This window comes from Panulirus ornatus, chromosome 23 (assembly GCF_036320965.1).
Source record: "Panulirus ornatus isolate Po-2019 chromosome 23, ASM3632096v1, whole genome shotgun sequence".
NCBI classification, from domain to species: Eukaryota; Metazoa; Arthropoda; class Malacostraca; order Decapoda; family Palinuridae; genus Panulirus; species Panulirus ornatus.
Genome location: NC_092246.1, coordinates 4,158,089 through 4,164,358, shown reverse-complemented (window position 1 = coordinate 4,164,358; position 6,270 = coordinate 4,158,089).

The following is a 6,270-nucleotide window of genomic DNA, read 5'->3' as shown; positions in this document are numbered from 1 at the left end:
TTTCCTTAGGTAGCGTTCAAGTGATCCACTGTCATATAATTTCCTTTTTGTTGCATTCTAAACATGCTAACTAATAAAGATTTGATTCACGTTTGAATATAACACCCCCCACCTCCCCCTCCTGTTTTTTTTTATAGCAATTTGCGCCCATGTTATCTGGTAAAGCTGAACGACCCATTGGTGTTGATTATAGCATGTAGGGAAAAAACTGGCTCAATCGACATTAAAAATGCAGTAGGGTATCCCTTGGTCCAGTGCATCAAGACTTACAATTTTGTTCTCCGAGCGTCAGAGGGACAGAAACCTATCATCACCCTAAAACTCTGCTACAGAGTTCTGTGGCTCACTTTGTGAGTAATGATGCGTCGGATATAATCACGAATTATCCGGATGTGTTAATGTGCATACAGATACTAGACCAATAATTTGATAGCTTTTGTTGGATGAGTTTTCTCAAATGTGTGCTACGTAGGAAAAACTCTGACCTTGATTAGGTTAGTGTCCCGAGAACTTGATTAGTTTTATAATAAGTGAATATATATATATATATATATATATATATATATATATATATATATATATATTATGAGTCCACGGGGAAAAAGAATATACTTGATCGCTCGCAAAATTGTCATCCTTTCTAATATAAGGTGTTGCAACTTTATATGTTTAATTTGCCATATGAAAATGATAGAAGGATTAACCTATTGAATCTGTTTTCCATTCAAACCCAGCCTAGCGAGACCTCAATCTATAATGGCCAATCTTAACTATGTTATCTTCTCAGTCTGAATACTTTCTGATTTTCCTTACTTCTTGAAGAATATTTTATCTTTATATTCCAATAAAGATTGATTTTAGCCAAATATTTTACGTAATATCTGTATTACGTAAGATCTATATATTTCGTTATGAAATTTAATGTTCTGATTAGCAATCCCATTTACCAATGGAACACAGAATATGATTATGCAAAAAAAATTCACATAAAGCTAAATCCTGCCTAACCTAACCTTACCCCTGCAATTACAAACCAGTGCTTTTCTGGGCGACGGCAGGCCGGGTCTGGCTGCTTTCCATGAACTTCACTAAAATGGTCTTATATGGTTTTTTATGTTGTAAGTATATGTTTACATAAGTTATTATATATATATATATATATATATATATATATATATATATATATATATATATATATATATATATATATATATATGTGTGTGTGTGTGTGTGTGTGTGTGTGTGTGTGTGTGTGTGTGTGTTTTACAACATGACACAATAGACTGTTCATGTTCCAATTCCTTTGTACTTGGATAATATTCATCATCTTCCAGTCGGTCACGTGAATGTAGACACAAATTCAGTGCATGTGACGTGAACTTCTGTTCAAACTCAGGTCATTATTAAAGTCTTCATTTTAAATCAAACTTTTGTATAACGAGCATAAAGTGTTGCAACTTTATAAGTTTAATTTGCCATATGAAAATGATACAAAAATTAACCTATTGTATTTGATGGTTTCCATTCAAACCCAGCCTAGCAAGACCTCAGTGTACAATGGCCAACCTTAACTATGTTATCTTCTCAGTCTGAATACTTTCTGATTTTCCTTACTTCTTGAAGGAATATTTTATTTTTATATTCCAATAAAGATTGATTTTAGCCAAATATTTTATGTAATATCTGTGTTACGTAAGATCTATATGTTTCTTTATGAAATTTAATGTTCTGATTAGCAATCCCATTTACCAATTGGACACAGAATATGATGATGCAAAAAAAATTTAGATTAAGCTAAATCCTGCCTAACCTAACCTTACCCCTGCAATTACAAACCTGTGCTTTTCTGGGCGACGGCAGGCCGGGTCTGGCTGCTTTCCATGAACTTCACTAAAATGGTCTTATAAGTTTTTTTTTGTTGTTAGTATATGTTTACATAAGTTCTTATATATATATATAAATATATATATATATATATATATATATATATATATATATATATATATATATATATATATATATTATGTGTGTGTGTGTGTGTGTGTGTGTGTGTGTGTGTGTGTGTTATCATATGACACATTAGACTGTTCATGTTCCAATTCCTTTGTACTTGGATAATATTCATCATCTTCCAGTCGGTCATGTGAATGTAGACGCTAATTCAGTGCGTGTGACGTGAACTTCTGTTCAAACTCAGGTCAAGGTTAAAGTCTTCATTTTAAATCAAACTTTTTTTTGATGATCATAAAGTGTTGCAACTTCATATGTTTAATTTGCCATATGAAAATGATACAAAAATTAACCTATTGTATCTGATGTTTTCCATTCATACCCAGCCTAGCGAGACACCAGTCTATAATGGCCAACCTTAACTATGTTATCTTCTCAGTCTGAACACTTTCTGATTTTCCTTACTTCTTGAAGGAATATTTTATCTTTATATTTCACTAAAGATTGATTTTAGCCAAATATTTTATGTAATATCTGTGTTACGTAAGATCTATATGTTTCTTTATGAAATTTAATGTTCTGATTAGCAATCCCATTTACCAATTGAACACAGAATATGTTGATGCAAAAAAAATTTAGATTAAGCTAAATCCTGCCTAACCTAACCTTACCCCTGCAATTACAAACCTGTGCTTTTCTGGGCGACGGCAGGCCGGGTCTGGCTGCTTTCCATGAACTTCACTAAAATGGTCTTATATGGTTTTTTATGTTGTTAGTATATGTTTACATAAGTTATTATATATATATATATATATATATATATATATATATATATATATATATATATATATATATATATATATATATGTGTGTGTGTGTGTGTGTGTGTGTGTGTGTGTGTGTGTGGTGTGTGTGTTTGTGTGTGTGTGTGTTATCACATGACACAATAGACTGTTCATGCTCCAATTCCTTTGTACTTGGATAATATTCATCATCTTCCAGTCGGTCATGTGAATGTAGACGCTAATTCAGTGCATGTGACATGAACTTCTGTTCAAACTCAGATTAATGTTAAAGTCTTCATTTTAAATCAAACTTTTGTATAACCAGCATAAAGTGTTGCAACTTCATATGTTTAATTTGCTATATGAAAATGATACAAAATTTAACCTATTGTATCTGATGTTTTCCATTCAAACCCAGCCTAGCGAGACCCCAGTCTGTAATGGCCAACCTTAACTATGTTATCTTCTCAGTCTGAACACTTTCTGATTTTCCTTACTTCTTGAAGGAATATTTTATTTGTATATTCCAATAAAGACTGATTTTAGCCAAATATTTTATGTAATATCTGTGTTACGTAAGATCTATATATTTCGTTATGAAATTTAATGTTCTGATTAGCAATCCCATTTACCAATTGGACACAGAATATGATGATGCAAAAAAAATTCAGATTAAGCTAAATCCTGCCTAACCTAACCTTACCCCTGCAATTACAAACCTGTGCTTTTCCGGGCGACGGCAGGCCGGGTCTGGCTGCTTTCCATGAACTTCACTAAAATGGTCTTATATGGTTTTTTATGTTGTTAGTATATGTTTACATTTCTTATATATATATATATATATATATATATATATATATATATATATATATATATATATATATATATATATATATATATGTGTGTGTGTGTGTGTGTGTGTGTGTGTGTGTGTGTGTTTGTGTGTTATCACATGACACAATAGACTGTTCATGTTCCAATTCCTTTGTACTTGGATAATATTCATCATCTTCCAGTCGGTCATGTGAATGTAGACGCAAATTCAGTGCATGTGACGTGAACTTCTGTTCAAACTCAGGTCATTATTAAAGTCTTCATTTTATATCAAACTTTTGTATAACCAGCATAAAGTGTTGCAACTTTATATGTTTAATTTGCCATATGAAAAAGATACAAAAATTAACCTATTGTATCTGATGTTTTCCATTCAAACCAGCCTAGCGAGACCCCAGTCTATAATGGCCAACCTTAACTATGTTATTTTTTCAGTCTGAATACTTTCTGATTTTCCCTACTTCTTGAAGGAACATTATATATATATATATATATATATATATATATATATATATATATATATATATATATATATATATATATATAGATAGATAGATAGATAGATAGATAGATAGATAGATAGATAGACAGATAGACTGCTTCGTTAAGTGTAAAAACTGGCCGCTGCAGAAACTAGATTGCATTGAAAAAAAAAGGGTAATTATAATTTCTCTCTCTCTCTCTCTCTCTCTCTCTCTCTCTCTCTCTCTCTCTCTCTCTCTCTCTCTCTCTCTCTCTCTCTCTCTCTCTCTCTCTCTCTCTCATTATATAAACAATGACGTTGTTAATGTCCGTGTCTTGGTGGGGGACTGGACGACGCCACATCTTGTCCATCTCCGCCCCGAGTTCGAGACGACCTTGAACTTGAGCACGACGCTACGAACCTTGGGCACGACGGCCTGGCCTTTGACTGACACCTTAAAGGGTCAGGTCAGAGGTCAGACCATTATACCCAAGGATCACACACTCAAGGGTTGTCCCGTCGTGCTCAAGGGTCGTACTATTGTGCTGAAGGGTCTTTACTGTTGTATTCGAGGGTCGTACTGTCGTGCTCGAGGGTCGTACTGTCGTACTCGAGGGTCGTACCGTCATACTCTGGGCCAGGGGATGAGACCTGCCTTTATGAAATGGTCTGTAACAGTGTATTAGATATCTGCACTTTCTCACGTATTACAGCTTTGAAAGAATTCTAAGTTTATATATATATATATATATATATATATATATATATATATATATATATATATATATATATATATATATACCTGTGGACACACACACACACATGTGGAAGTGTACACGTCTGGAAACGCACATGGGAAATGCACGTGTGAAGCATTTAGACACCATCTGAAGATATATGAAGAATCTTGAATGCGGAAATGTAAATATCTGGACACACACACACACACACACACACACACACACACACTCGAAGGCCACGTGATAAACATGACAAAGATCAAGTCACTCAGCACTCATCAATTTTAAAAGTAAAATTATTCCTTTGAAGAGGAAACTTTAAGGATATTAGAAGTCTGGGTGTCATAAGCAGCTCTCGCAAGGGAACGGGAGACATGATTCGTCCGTAGATATAAGTTGAAAGATTTAATCTGCAATGGATGTGATCAGTGCCGTCGGGGTTGTCGCTTCATAGATGGGCTCGGCTGCAGGAGACTGATGATAACGAGCATCGAGAGCGAATAGTGCTGATTCTGCTGCTCGCCTTCCGCCAGTGCTGTCATTCGGGAAGTGAGTGGGTTGGGGTGGGGGTAGGGGGGAAGTTAGTTACTTAATTATCTAGGCCCCTTTAGCGCGACGGCACGACACTTGACGGCGACAGTAAAGCCCTTGGACGTAAGTAAGGTTTACGAACCTTAGCTGCTACTCTTGTGTGACTTTTTTTTTTTCCCCCAGCCTGTAAGGGTTAGGTTGAAGGCCAAGCCAGTGTGCGCAAGGGTCGTACCGTCGTGATCAAGGGCTGTACCAGCGTGCGAAAGAGTCGTATCGTCATGCTTAAGGAATACAGAAATAAAACTGTCTGACTCAGTGTAGTTATCGTCTCTTTAGCTCTCATCTTTTCATTATAATTCTTTGACTGACCACGTCTATCAGGCTGTCAGCGATCTTCGTACCCTCGTCTACTTTAGCATCTCTAAATACACTTGTAAACATCACTCATCGTTCTATGGAACTGTTGCTGTCGATACGAAGACATCCTATTCCTCTTGACAGCTCAAGGGTTGGCCTCTGTAACGTCTGTTGCTATCTCTACACCGTGAAGTATTGGAACTCTTTAGTTCCCACGTCTCTTATAAATAGCTGACGACATGCAGCATTTAAAAGAAAAAAAGATTTTACCTCCTACAAACCTGCAAAACTCTTGTATTATTTATCTTCCTCTCCTCTTATTTCTCTGTCTTTGCCGCCTTCTTGTTTTTATGATAGATTTTAAATTCGGCTTCGCTAAGAATATTTGCACGTGAGTGTAGTATTCATAAAGGCTGTTGCTGCTCCACAATGCATGATGTACTCAAACCCGCCCTTGCTGTCTGAATTCCTGTTCAGACTTACATTCATCAGTTATGTTTACCCTAGTTTGGACTCTTTCCTACCTTATCGACGTATTTAAAACAGACGTCAGTTTAGGTTCGTTTAACTCTTCGTATTTCCGAAATTACTTAGTGCATCGTCATAAATG